Source organism: Eucyclogobius newberryi, unplaced genomic scaffold (genome assembly GCF_026437365.1).
Source record: "Eucyclogobius newberryi isolate DKJ021-1_F unplaced genomic scaffold, fEucNew1.0.hap1 SCAF_15, whole genome shotgun sequence".
In the NCBI taxonomy this organism is placed as follows: Eukaryota; Metazoa; Chordata; class Actinopteri; order Gobiiformes; family Gobiidae; genus Eucyclogobius; species Eucyclogobius newberryi.
This window is the reverse complement of record NW_027315779.1, coordinates 21,890,423-21,905,062: the sequence shown is the minus strand read 5'-3', so window position 1 is coordinate 21,905,062 and position 14,640 is coordinate 21,890,423. Positions and strand designations below refer to the sequence as shown.

General features: G+C 42.9%; 1 protein-coding gene across 1 annotated transcript in view; it reads right to left on the bottom strand.

Annotated features, from left to right (window-relative positions):
• Positions 1–11,646, bottom strand: part of nrip1b (nuclear receptor interacting protein 1b) — a 37,631-nt gene extending 25,985 nt beyond the window's left edge. Inside the window, exon 1 of the mRNA XM_072446741.1 lies at positions 11,354–11,646. The gene's annotated coding sequence lies outside the window, so the exon portion shown is untranslated. The remainder of the gene's footprint in view (positions 1–11,353) is intronic.
• Between the last annotated feature and the right edge of the window lie 2,994 nt (positions 11,647–14,640).

Sequence of the window (14,640 nt, the reverse complement as noted above, 5' to 3'; positions counted from 1 at the left end):
ATCTATCTATCTATCTATCTATCTATATATATATATATATCATCCGACTGCCGTTTTAAATATTAATGTATTTGCCCAAACATCACCACTGTTCCCTCACTCGGCTGCCTCAGCGTTGCTTAGCAACCTTGGTTTAGCTTGGTCTAAGACATTTAGGCTAATTACTACATTTACACACTGTTCATGTTTGCTCTACTCAGTGTTCTATCATTTTTAAAGGTTGGTCAAATCTGATGAACTTTGTGACAAATACTGGAAGTTTTCAAACTACACTTGAAGTTCTTATTTACAGTCACATTATGTGACGCAACGATGATACCATGCCCATAAAAGTAGTCTTTCCTGCTTCAATTTGTTTGGACAAAATAAACATTGCAATGACACACAGACATTATTTGGGTTTTGTGTTAGGTTCACTTAAATGAAAATGAGCATAAATATAGCCAGTATTATAGCTTCCATCTATTTAAATCAAGACAAGGGATGTCACAATATTGATTTTTAGTGTTACGATTAACGTGAAGTTACTGTGATATAAACATCCACATAAAGAGCACTTTATATTTAGTTGTACTTTTTTGAAGTACAGATTGAAGGGAAATTACTTATTTTTACTTCTAAAATTGTCATGATTATTAGTTTTTAACGTTATTGTGACCTGAATAACCCCGATTATAGATAAACCTACATCCCTATGACCAATGAGCCAATGACCTTTTTTTTTTTTTTTTTTTACTCCGGTCAGTTTTAGTTATAGTTACACAGTTAAATCCGTGACCACATACATGAAAAAAACAACACAAAAAGTAGTTCTCCCTCACATAACAAGTTGGTGGTAGATTAGCGACCCCGTGTTAGCACCATGGCACCACTTGGCCACAGTGACAGATGCTCCCCACTACATGTGTTTGCGTGTGGACTCATTTGCATCAGCCCCTGTTTGACACTGTGCTCTGGAAAAACCTGAGGAGGCCTGACCTGCTGCTAAACTCTCACCGGCCTGGTGCTTAGCTGCGGCGCTAACGGTGACCCAGTGCACACAAACATGCTGCTCGCTCGCTCCCCCTCTGCTCCACTTTCTACCTGAGAAAAGAGGAATAAATAAGATGGGACAGAAAATTGGCTTGTATAAAATATGGAGGTGGCATTGGGTGTCGGTTCCCAGTATGTGATCGGAGTTGGGAGTTCCAGTTCGAGCGGGTGGATGTAGGTCATTTAAGCAACAAGGTCAAGCCAGAATGGAAGGGAAGGTGGCTTAGTGCGAGAGAGGCCCTGGATAACATGCACTTGTCTGGTGGTGCGTGTGCCAACACCGGTCATGTAAACACGGTTACACAAGGCTGCTGTGCTAACCCGAGGTGTGTGGGTAAAAAAAGAAAAAAATGTTACACAAGGTTTTTTGTGTGTGTTATGACCTTTTAAGACTTGTCCTAAAAAAATTAAAAAAAATAACAGCAACACGTGCGTGGGGGATTATATCATATATATAAAAATATCTGAATATTTTGTGTTTATTTTCCTTATAGTTTCTTTTTAGCTTTGACCTTTGAGTTTGTGCGATTACGAAAAAAGGAAACTACTAACAGATTCCAGCCGTTATCCAACTGTTCAATCTGATTGTAAATGTTAAATCGTCACAGGTGATCACTTTTAGCTTCATCCAGCGAGAAGACATTTTGTGTCATATCTCTAGGCCCAAGGGAACAACCTAAAAATACAAAAAACTGACTCCCACAAGGCCCAGCCCATCTAAAAGTACATTTACAATGGAGAAACTTTCAACAATGTCTCCAACCTGTAAACAAGCCTTAAATCTAAACTGGAGCACGTTAAACTAAATCCCCCAGAATTGCGTGGCTTCTTTTATGTGACAGTTGCATTAAAATAATAAATATGTTTATGGGTCCAACTAATCCCCCTTTAAAAAGCCCCTTTGTTAACAGTCCATCATGCTGACATGCAGCGGGCAGATCAGATTTCAGGTTAAAAACAGTCTGCTCATAACATAGGGCCTGTGGGATTAACTAATGATCAGATCAGAAATAAACTATTGTCATTTATGTTGGCGCAGGAAATTGTCTGACTCCGACACAATTCTAAATGAATGCAATTTCACTTTCAATCTATGCTGGACCAAAATTGAAGCAAGAAAAAGGCAGATTTGAGGTCAATTTTGCAATGGCTTAAAGGGTGATGGTGAGACTTGCTATCATGATTTCCTCGGCCATATGGTAAACACATCCGGGGGGCACAAACCTAAACATGTGAGTAGAATGATACACAAGCATTCATGGCAGTGCTGAAGTGAGCCACTAAGCAGGGGGGCAGCTGCAACAACTTAAATTGTCCATGAATCAGCTCGGACCCCACCACCCGACCTCACCCTGACACACGCTGGTATCACAGATCCAGAACTCGGCGGATGACTAAACCTGCCCCATTTGTCATGCCCCCCTTCCATTCCCAATTCGAGATAAGGTCTCAGGACAAGGATCGGTCTGTGTGACTCGCCCCCGACCCCGTTTGACCTTGGGGGTGATTAGCCAACTGAATGCCTAGCCCCTAAAGCCTTGACGTTCTTGACTGCCTGCGAGTGTGGCAGACATACAAGGTCAGAGCAGAGGGGACAGAGGGAGGGGGAGGCCGGGTGAAGGGTGTCACATGATTGGATCTGCTTCTGGAGAGTTACTTAAAAAGCCTCCTCAGCAATCAGGTCAAGGTCAGGCCCCAGCGCCCTAATGCCAGAGGAAAGACGAGTTGAAGGGAGGCTGCCAGGGCAGGGCAACAATCCTGTCACAGTCGCGTTCCATGCTGATCAATGGAACCACTACTGTTGCGAGGGCAATGTTAAGTGTGGCCTCAAATCCAAGCACTTTCAACATGATGATTTAACAATGGTTCAGTTTTAGGATGTTTCAGCAGTACTAGTTTCACTATATGTAGCTGTATATAAAAAGAAACAAGGTCACATTAGTTCAAATGCAATAACGCACAATGATCTGTTTTTTCTAGCGTGTCCGAAACATATTTTAAAAACATTTAAACATGCAAAATAGGTCACCTAATAACCACAGCATGTTTCAGCTGCTCTATTGGCCGTCAGCTCCTCTTTATCAAGGAACAACTGAATAAGTTCATCCAGATATTGATTCAGTGTCAGCAAAAGTTACAAATTATAACTTGTGTTCTTCACTTCTAATGCACCATGTTCTTTTGGCCCATTTTTGTGCTGATCTGGCTTCAGTGAAACGCCCAAAGCTTAACTTCAATCAATCACTTTTAATTTAATGTGATATGAAGACCATGGCTGCATATAGAAAACCAGTAAAAAGGGAGGATGGAAAAGTGGCTAAATGGGCATGTTCAGCCATCTTCAAGTCCTTGATAAGTTGAAAACATAAGCCATGTTTCTATTAGCTGTATTAGTCTCGCTGCTTAGTGGACACTTTTATTCAAAGTCACTTACACCATTATCGCTCTTGCACATCTCTCCCCATTTCTGCAGCTGGATATTTACTGGAGGAATCCAGGTTAATTGCCTTTGCTGAAGGGCAGTGGGTGAGTGGAGTATGAGCCAGCAATCTTCTGGTCACCAGTCCATTCTCCCTAAGTAATAGGTCATATGGGTGCCTCTAGTCATCAGGCCTGTACTCTCCACCCTCCTCCTTCTCTGAAATGGCCTCTCCAATACCCAGAGCCTTCGAACACAGATAGCAGAGAGCCGCACTTCCGCGCTGCACTGTTTCAGTCTATTTACCGAGGGCTTTGGTGAGGATGCGATGAATAACAGCACCTCGCTAATGGATTTACAAGTGGGCTGGAGGTTCACAAAAGGACAGCATATTTCAGACATTTACAGAGCACTTTAAGTGAAAGAGGCAGTCGGAGGTTATGCCAAATGTCCTCACTTTCTGTGCCCTGATGTAGCTTGCCTTTCATATCATAATTTAGGCACACGCCACTAATTTGAGTGAAAATATTATCTGAAGGGTCACTGATTCACTAGTATATTCAATTAAAGATAAAGGAGGAAGTAGATGAAAGGTCACAGCCATGACAAGTTTACACAGGAAATGTGGTACTATATACAACAAACTACTTCAAAACACCAGCCAACAGCTGTGGCATGGTGATGGCACTGGGTGACATTCCTGCATCAGAGCTCACTGCTTTGACTCTCATGGCCACCAGCACAGGTCCCTTGTTGCCCGGCAACTGTTCAGCTCGTCACCAGGGGCCAAAAAGTTAAAAAATGACAGCAGAAACCAAAGGAGGATTTGGGCTGTGTCGACAGCATCTTTCACAGGGTAATTTCCAACTTAACATGTGAATGGAAAACAGGGGAAACCCCGACTTGTGCTTTTTTTTAAACAGTGACAGTAGGATATGTTAGTGTGCTCCAGATTACACAAAAAAATCGTATTGACAACACCATGGTGAACGCTGAAATCTCAAGTTTGTTGTTTGTGCAGCAGGTTCAAAGTTTAAAAACACAAGATTTCCGCACTGAACTTCAACCTTGTCGAAAATGCCCCCTCTGGGACCCCTGTGAGCATAGTACAGTAGTGTACGCATCACCCGGCTCCTCTAACCTACCCCTCCTCGCTGCTCCTTCCTCCTGCTGTCATCCTGTGCAATATATCCATCATTCATTCATAAATTCTGAAAACTCCTCTTTAGTTAATTGCCTGGGAAAATTTAATTTCAAACGAAAGCTTTTAAAAGAGAAAGATATAATTAAGTTGCAAGGATGGCTATGGGGCGGGTGTGTGTAGAGGTGGGAGGGGTTGGGGAAGTGGTGAAAGAGGGGGGGGGGGGGGGGGGGCATGTGCGTGGCTCTGCTGCGCCACTGCTCCATGTCAGGAAAGTCATACAACCATGTTTAAAGCCGTGCGTTACATAAAGCCACCCCCCGCTCCACATTGCACTAGACACTGTGTCCTTGCCTGGTGCTGCACAAGGTTCCCAAAAGGACGGGCCGCTAAGAAGTTGGGAAGGACAGAGGACTGTGCAAGCCTGCAAAGAGAGCGGAGAGGTAGTGGGGGGCACTGCTGCGGCTTGTGACAGCCTTGGACTTTGAATTCAGCGCCAGACAGGCTCATGCATCAATCCCTCAACTTACAAAGACAAGCGGCTAACCTTGACGAGACCAGGGACTCTTCAGGAATGAGTGGCATTTTCACTTAGGGCCCCTGCTTCTCTCCTCCCAGCACCTCGCTCGCCCCACCACATAACCTGGTTAAAATAAGATGCAAAAACAAACCACCTCACACCACTCTTGACTTTGTGACTCAATGTTCTAGCCTTCAACCCTGGGGCGATCTTAGACTTTTACTGTACAAGGTTTTGGTCAACTGTAAATCCTTTCATAATTTCAGTTTTGTATAATGGAGCACTTTACGACATTATGGAAGCCCCAAGTGTGTAAGAACTGTAAAGTTGGAAAATATAAAAAATATATCCAGCGATTAATGTATCCCAACAATACATCCAGATGATATTAAAAAGGTAATTCATCTGCAATGTGAGAAAATGGGCCTGTAATTCTCTTGGCTGAGGTTCAAGTATCGCACAAAACATGAACAATGGAAGTTCAGAAATATCACTAACTTTTTCCTTCTTTTTCAGCCATTTATACACTTGATATTCTAGTTTGACATATCTCAGAAACACTTTTGCTTATCTAATAAAGTTGCCCTACTTATGACTTTGTGACTCACTGTTGTCACCTTCAACCCTTGGGCTTTTTATACAACGGCAAGTAAATAGAGCAAGTGATGCGGTCTAGTCTTGTCGGGAGCCCGTCTGTGAGACATTGTAAGCCCCTACAAATCCCTGATCCTTGGATTGAAGGTCTGCATTATCATAGGCCTAATTATATTCAAGCGCCGTATCTGTTAAACAATTCCCTGCAAAGCTATCAGCATTGTTGTACTTAAAACAAGGTTGTCTACGAAAAGGCTCCTCGCTCCACTCGGTCACGCCCCTGACACTGGCCCGTTTGTGGCATCGAGGAGGAAAAACCAAGCCCTGTGTACAGATGCAGCGTCCTGGCATGGCTCTAACCACATCGGTGTCAGCTGCACCTTGGAGGCCTGGGGGCAGAGAAAGAGGGATGGAGAGGCGAGAAGGAAAGGAAAGGAAAGGAGGGAAGGAGAGAGTGCCATAGTGGACTGGCCACAATAGTAGTCAGTTTCACTCAGATCAGCAAGTCAGCGTCACAACGTGAATACTGGTGTTTGTGTACAAGACTGTAGGATAAAATATACATATCTAGTTCGAGCAGATTATAATTTATTCCTAATAAATTGGTTGACCTTAAAAAAAAAAAAAAAAAATTGTCAATGGATTTACAGAAAACAGAAGTCCCAGAATGTAACTTTTTAACCAAAAAAAATACACTCAAAATAAAATGTTTTTCCCTTTGAATGTTTTTACTGCACTTAAACTGGATGTAGAAAAAACACCCTTACTGTGCAGGATTACACCTCCACAAACCTCCACCTGCTCGTTTCCATGGAAATGTTGTTCCTTTAGGTATAATATTCCACAGTATGGCATAAAATCTATCTACTGTATCTCCATGAAGAATTTTCCAAAGTATGGTTTTAAAGCTGGGGGATCTGACTTTTTTGGGGGGGTAAACGAGTAAATTTTTTTGTGTTTACCACCAAAAGAGTATCTTGTAAAATCAGCACTTTGTGACAAAATTACACCATCGTGCTTCGTCTGTGGTTAATAATAAAGCATAGCATTTCTCGTCAAACAGGAAGACGTGGCCGAAAGATGAACTCCGATTGACTTTACTTCAGTAGACCAATCCAGTTTCACTTCTTCATCTGAAAAAAGCTGTTCCAAGGCCATGTGTGCGTCTTAAAATGAATGCATGTGAATTTGAACAAAGCGCCAAAGGGTTTGTGAGCGAGGAACAAATCGGACTAATTTTAATACCTGCGTCTAGTTTTGTAGAGTTAAAATCAGGTACCCCAGCTTTAACTTTTTACTTCCATGGAATCATAAAAGTGACAAGCCATCTCCAAAAATTACTGTGCCTTAAAGTGTAGTGGTAATCCTCTATTAACTTGCAGTATTTTCCTTGGGTGCCGTAACAGCAAAGCAAATACAATATGTGCCGTGACAGAATATCATCTGTAAACAAATATTACACGATTAGTCTTCTTAGGCTACAAGAAGTGTAGTGTGGGCTATTTACTTGTCCTGCAACACAGTCTGTTTCCCTCCCATTTTGTGGTGCAATTTTCCGTAAAGTCTGAATAATTCACAGCAATTGCAATCAGCAGCGATCAATCGGCGGTGGATAATTGAGGGCCCCTGTCATCGCGGCCAAGGCCAAGGTGAAGCGAGCAGGCGTGTTCAGGAGGCGGAGGGCTGGAGGTGAGGCGGAGGAGTAGATGGGAGGGCCGGTCGTTCCATTCAACAGATGAGCTCCGGCCAGTATCCGTCTCAAGGGGTTGCCGGCGTTTCGTCATCCCCCCGCCAGCCCCCAGGAGCGATGGTTGTAAAGACGCATTTAGCGGTTCCTGCTTTGTCATCAGAATGAACCCCAAATGACTTTGGTTGCCTTCTGTTGGCGACAGAGGCACCAACAGGAGCCCGAGTGATTGTCTCTGAGCGAGATAGTGCGCAGCCATTACCGAGGAGCACTTACCGAGCCTATCTCCAGAGCACACGGGGAATACTCCTAAACTGTCCATTGCCCACACCATCATCTACCTCCAGAAAGCAAGCCTCACAGTATCAAAGCATGTTTTAAGATTTACAGGGAGAGGAAATAGATTCTAGCCAATATTAAATCCATTTTGCCAAATAATACAACCTGGTTTGTCATTGACGTTCATGCCAGATAATGTGGTCTGGGATATATGAGTTTGAACCTAAAGAGGGGTAATGTACTGGCTCTTCAAATGAGCAGCCATTGTTAGCAGTGTTGAAGGAGCAAATGCATCGAACACAATCTTGTTAAGTGGTTTGGGTCCATGTGTACAGTAGCCTGGCTTTATGGGATGCTTATTACACACAAAATGTATTCAAAGCCTTTTCTTTAACTTAACATACTGGTACAAAAGGCACATGCAATACAATTCAGAATAGATGTGAGAAATAAAGAAAACAACATGTGTTACCTCTGTTCTAGCTTGTCAGGTGTTTAAACATTAATATGATAATTTAGAGACCAGCAGATTTGGGTGTGGATCTAGCAAACATAGTCAAGAAAGGATTGTTTAAATGTGGCCTGTTCGTAGGGTACCTGTACAGCCAAGAATGCTCCATTGTGGCATATTTTATCAGATCACAAAAAATATACATGTTCAGGCATTATAACAGTAGAGATCTGATTGCAAATAAAATATTTTAGAAGAAGGTTGTATCTCTAAGTAATTACTTCTTTACCCTGTAGTTTGTAACATTAATCTGTGACAACACTGCCCTGTGGCCAGACGCTGTTCTGACTTATTAGAGCATCTGTAGAATCAACAAACAATAAAAAATGAAATGATTTGGCTTCATGCTGCACACAGAGATTATATAGAGCCAGGACAATTAGAGAAATGTGCTGGTGGCAAAGGTCTCTGGTTTGAATCCCTAGCAGACCTGACAGAGTGCGGGCCTCTAAGTAGATGAGAAATGCACTTCTATTCCTCCATCTACTGTCAAAGTGCCCTTGAACAATGTTCGGCAGCCAACAACACAAGTTCTGGGCAGCACCCAGGTCTATAATAAATCAAAACCTCTGCAGTAAATGCATGACACTCGTTCTGGTAGATTGCACATTAGTTTGTTTTTGTGCCAACTATCTGAAGCGATCAGAAAGTCTGGTGCCACCCTCAATTCGGTCTGTAGCTACAGTGAGTGACAGATTGACAAACAGTAGGTTTTGACGCTGGAACAGTGGAAGCAGTGAGCGAGGCTGTTAGTTGAGATAAGTGGACGGTTGTGTACTGTGGAGCTGTAGGTACAGAGACATCGAGACCACGTACTGGTTAAATGAACTGAATACAGGTCCAAATAATTTCACCGTAGAAGATCAATAATGGGATAAACGCAGAATAAAACTGGGGTGTATTGTTTAGTCATGAAAAATGTAAAAGGCACAAGGCAACAAAATAATACAAAAACAATAAACTGCTACACTAAGCAATTTGCACCAATTTAACAACATTTTCAAGAGCTATTTTTTGTCTTAATATTATCGATGTACAAATTGAGATGTGAAAAGTGACAGAGGCAAACCTCCAGATGACACTCTAACTTAAAAAGCCAGGTGTACACGAACAATTTCAAATAAGAACACGTGTCACCATATTAGGGCTTTTTTAGAGCCAAGATCACAATTTAGATTTTTTTAATTAACTTTAAATGATCCATTATCTGCTTCTGAGAGTTTACACTTCCTGTGATCGGTTAAAAACACCTGCCACTAACTCATTCTTATTAAGTTGCATTAAATAGAAAAACACTCATTCACAACAAAAGGATCTCATGAAAATATCACCATCTCACTACTCTACTTTTTATCGCTATATCGCCCACTCCTACCCCATATGGTTATATTTAGCTGTATACTGCCAATAATGAAGAGCTATAGAATACATTCCCCATAGGTATATGATCACAAATTCATCTTGTTAACCCTACTGTATAATAAGACTGCAAGGTAATCCGCCAGCGTTCGACCCAACAGGTCACTTGGGACAACAGTTGTTGTTATGAAAGACAAGTCAGAGTGGATCAGGGAGTCAAGTGCAGAGTCCAACCTTGTGACTGTAGAGGCCAGCCTTAACATCATTTGCATGGGGCTATTTGAATGTTCCCCTTGGTCCTGTCGCAGGCTAGTGCCTTTCACTCAACAGTAACGCAGCTCCCCGGATAGACGCCCTGGTGCCAGAATGCTTTGACTAACAGTATATAGACCAATGCATCTTAAACGAACGCTGAAGTTGAGCTAAAAATGTGCCGTGTTTAGTTATCTTTGGCAACAGAGGACAGTGTGTGTGAACTACCTTGAACATGCCGTGTAAGTTCAGGTCAAATAATTAAGCAGCTTAAATACTCAACAAAGGCGAGGCTAAAAAGGCAGCAGCCCCCCCCTCCCAAGACACAGACAGCGCAGGAAGTCGAATTTAGGAAAGTTTAAGCAACAATAGACAGGGCAAACAGGTTTTTATCTGTCCTTAAAAGCTCTGGATTTGACCCCATTAAAAAAGGTTGAACGTTACTCGTCTTCCAGCCAACTCTCTATACTTTGACCTTTGCATCTAAACGAACCCGGAGACCAGTGAACTATAGTGAGTAAGACAGTGGCGGAATCACACAAAGGGCCACTCAAAAAGGCTCACGGAGAAATGTCAGCGAGTTTCATAGGGAACATATCTGACTCAAAAACCACAAGTGATGTGACAGGCAATAAGGAGATGAGTGTATGGTTGTTCACACACCAAACTGATACAGAGGGGGAGGAAAGAAGGTTTTAAATAGGTTACAATCATAGGTAACACACAATATATTACAATCACGTACACTCAACTTGAGCATATTTTTTAAGCTGTTAGTCATCTATAAACAGCAGATGAATCAACATGTTTTTTGTTTTTTTTTGCCATTGCAGTGCCTCACATGTTGTATTGTGAGGCAAACTGAGCATACTGTGCCAGGCCTTTGCTAATACTGTAATACTGCTTTACATAACACTACAACTGTGAAGTGCTCGTCTTTAGTGCTGCTAAAAGTGCTTCGTACCAAAAATATCACAGTGTGTGCGGCTTGACCCAGTATAACGAGTGTGCGTACGAGCCATTTGGACTGAGAGTCTCCAGACGATGCTGGGCAGGGGTAAAGACGAGGCTACGTGTCATGGGGACGGTGCGATCTGCTGAGGCCATGAATGAACCTGGAAAAAGCAGCACCGATCACCCACAAACACAGCGTGACAGTGGCGCTACCGTGAGCTCAAAGCCACCGGGGGGAATCGGCGTCTAAATAAAACACGTCCAGTAATCTACTTTGCGCTGCGTGTTCTAGTTCTCTGTACGTCTTTGTTACGAGTTATTCGTGGCGCTGTGGAGCTGCGGAGACCCGGGGGGACCGACGCTCGAACCGACGCCCGTGTCACCGCACCGAGCCCCGGGTCCACTTCGTTACGCAGCCCCCGTTTTTCGGCGCGGTCCATATGCGCTATCCCCGGGGCTCGCGTCGCACAAACAACACTCCCAACGGCCCCGTCGCCGTTCACCAGACTCAACCCCCTCGACACCGCGAACCCGAAACCCACGCGTCCTAAACCCGCCGCCGGTGTTTCTGAGAACGTGCGCTTGTGTCGGTGCGGTTGCTTTACCTGCGTTTGTCCGCCGCGCACGCACTCGGTCAGCCGGAGAGGCGCATCGTTAGTGTTCGGCACAGGCAAATCCCATAGAAACGCGTCGCATCTGCCGTGACACTCTGGGAAAATGGCGGGTCAGTGTATGAAAAAAACAACAAATCGTTTAGTCCTAAAAAACCGTGTGGTTGTCTGAAAAAGGATGCGTCTGCCGTGTGCGAGCCGGGAGAGCGTGCAGTCAGAGGGGATTGTTTATTGTCGGAGTCCCCTCGCTGTGGAGAAGTGAGTGGAGACCGCCACACTCCTCCTCCTCCTCCGCCTGCGCTGACACCACCCTTAAAGACGCAGGCTCCGCCACGGCGCGGCCGCGCGGAGCGCGCGCGCGCGCGCGCGCGCGCGCACGCACGCACGCACGCGCCACATCACGTAAGTACAACACTACTCATAAGTATTACAATACTATTTTTAATATATTTGTCAACATGTCGAGCGGCGCATTGGTGGGGATGTGAGTCAGAGCTCCGACGGCGCATGTAGGTCAGATTGCGTCACAAATAGGCCTACATAAGGGTCAGGGCCAAAGTAGCCTACATTTGGACACATTGTCTTGTTTTGATCCAAACTCTTGACCAGGATTTAGATATACAGTATGAATGTGAGCCTTTTGACAGATATAGGCCTCATATCTGTCAATCCTATTTGACTTGACTGTTTTTTTGTTGTTTTGAGACTACAGTGAGATCAGATATAGCACTTATAGGCTGTATATTGCTCTTTTATATTGTTTTGTGTTTGTTTGTGTTTGTGTTTGGCTGTTTCTGTTTTTTAAATCTGCTATATAAATAAAGTAGATGTGATTTACTAATAGGTTACTACCGCCTCCAACTTATTCTATCATCCTAAACTTAACTTAATCAGTTAAAACATTTACTCTGGTGAAAGGATTGATAAGGTTATGTTCCCCTAAATATTGTCTACTGGAAATGTAAAGTTTAGTTGAAACTTGAGAAGGAAAAGAAAATGGTCACCACATTATTTATTTTTAATGAGAACTGTACAAATTGTATAAGTCCACTGATAAATTTCAAGGATACACATTTTACAAATGGGTCAAGGAATTTACACATCCACACAATAAGCACCCATCACAATCATTTGTATCAACATACAAAACAAAATGTCCACATATTGATCAGATTTGCAGTCCTGAATCAGCATTTAGTCTGAAAATATGTAAAGTGACAGCGCCAAGCAAACAACCTTGTACCAATACCCTTGAATAGTAAATTCAAACATGCAATTGGCCGTAATTTGATCCCCATCCCAGTCATATAACTGATGTCCTATTAACAAAAGCGGGTCAATAAAAATGGCCTTTCAGTAAAATGAAGAATTAAATAAGGAGTAGCCACACAACCTTTTAGTCAGCATCTCTAAACAAATCATTAGCGCACTTCTGGCTTTGCTCCAACATCCCAGAGTTAAAAGAATATATCTGCCAGTGAGCTCTAGATTTACGACTGGCCTGAGCTCAGTGACCAAGTGGGGAAAAAGAACAACATGAATGCAACAGAGGTGCCCTTGAACGCAACAGTGAAACGGCTTGAACGTGTGAAGGGGTGACAGGAAAGTGTGAGGAAGAGCATCAGTCATTTACAGCACAGTTTCATAAGTTACCTGTGTAGGATTAGTTCTGAAAGTTTGCCATTATTCATGCAGGAAATATTCTTTGAAAGCAGCATTTTATGTGGTGGGAAAAAAACATCATTACATCTAGGCTGTTTTTTATGTGGTTTAAAGTTTGTCTACTGATGAATGCTACATGCTGTGATGCTACAAATGATGTGTACAGTTAAACACTTGAGAGTACCCATTCTCCAACTAATACTGATACATTTATGGCTTTTCCCATGGGGTTCAGAATGATGACAAATTAGGATCCAAACCTGATTTATTCTGTTAATGCTGGGGGATTAGTTTATCAAAAAGACAAATCCATTTTATTTTCTTGATGCTGACAAAATATTACCTTTTGAGGGAAAAGTCCTACAAATGTTGCATACAACAGGAAGCAGCACTCCATGAATAGAATGACTAAAATAGACTTTCCTTCTCTTCAAGATAATTCCATCTTTATTTAAACATAAGGTCAGTGTGCTTTGCCAGTACATCATGCCTCCAACATCGGCGCTATCTGTTCCGTCGGACTGCAGACTGATATCTTAACATGGCCTTGAACAAAATGTCTCTAAGGACCCGAGGAACATCAGCATTCTCATGAACTAGAACGCAACAACATAACCTACTTTTTGAGTGGCCCTCTCCGTGTTTCACTTCTCAGATGTGGGAGTGGGAGTGCGGGGGTGGTTTGAGAACGTCTCGCTCCTCCTCCTCCCCCTCCCCGTGTGGTATCACATCACACTGTGTTATGGGCCGCTTGGATACAGTGCCGCTAACCTGCTGTAACCCTGCTGTGGTGTTTAAACAGTAATTCACTTCATTGGCGGTAGTATAAACACAGGCGGCACTCAACGTGTCAGTCAGCTAAATTGGATAGTTTTCTTTTACAGGGCTGTTGTTCACAATAGGTGTTACCTGCCATTTGCATTTTGAGTACAAGAGCCGTTAAAAGTCTGATCAAAGTCCCCTCCAAAGTGTTGTTCATAAAAGCGTAATGTCGCTGCTTTATTGTTGTTCTTTGATTGCGCTACAAATTCACCCTCTGTCTTGCTCCTGGGGATTTGGATGAGTGTATGAGTGGTGAGTGTGGGCGATATTGACAACAATGAATACCTCAATATTTTTGGCACGTTCTCGATCACAATATTCAGTCAATATTTTAACAATGGATCAAGAATGTGTTAAAATGTGCCTGTAAATGTCTCGGTGAGAGTCAAACGTAGCACAAAACGTCAACGGACCACCACAAAAATATAGAAATATCACCTTATACCTTTGTTTGGTAGATCGCACTATATGTTTCTCTCTTTTTTTGCTAATTTTTAATAGTTTTAGTTTAATATACTTGATATTCTATTCCTCCAAAACAACAATTGCAATGTTATGCATTTTTCTGTATATGTGCCCCCTCTAGATGAGCGAACCGGCTTAATCATTTGGAAAATATCTCACCTTGTAACCTATCACCCCTGCGACCTTTCACCTTTCACCTCTGACCTATGCCCTGGACCACTGCATAAATGGAGCAAGACCATCCTGCCCCCCATCTCACTTCACACACACCGCCCAAACAGAAACTGCTCAACTTTGACCCCTGAAACTTTTCACAGAAAAGTGCTTCAGAG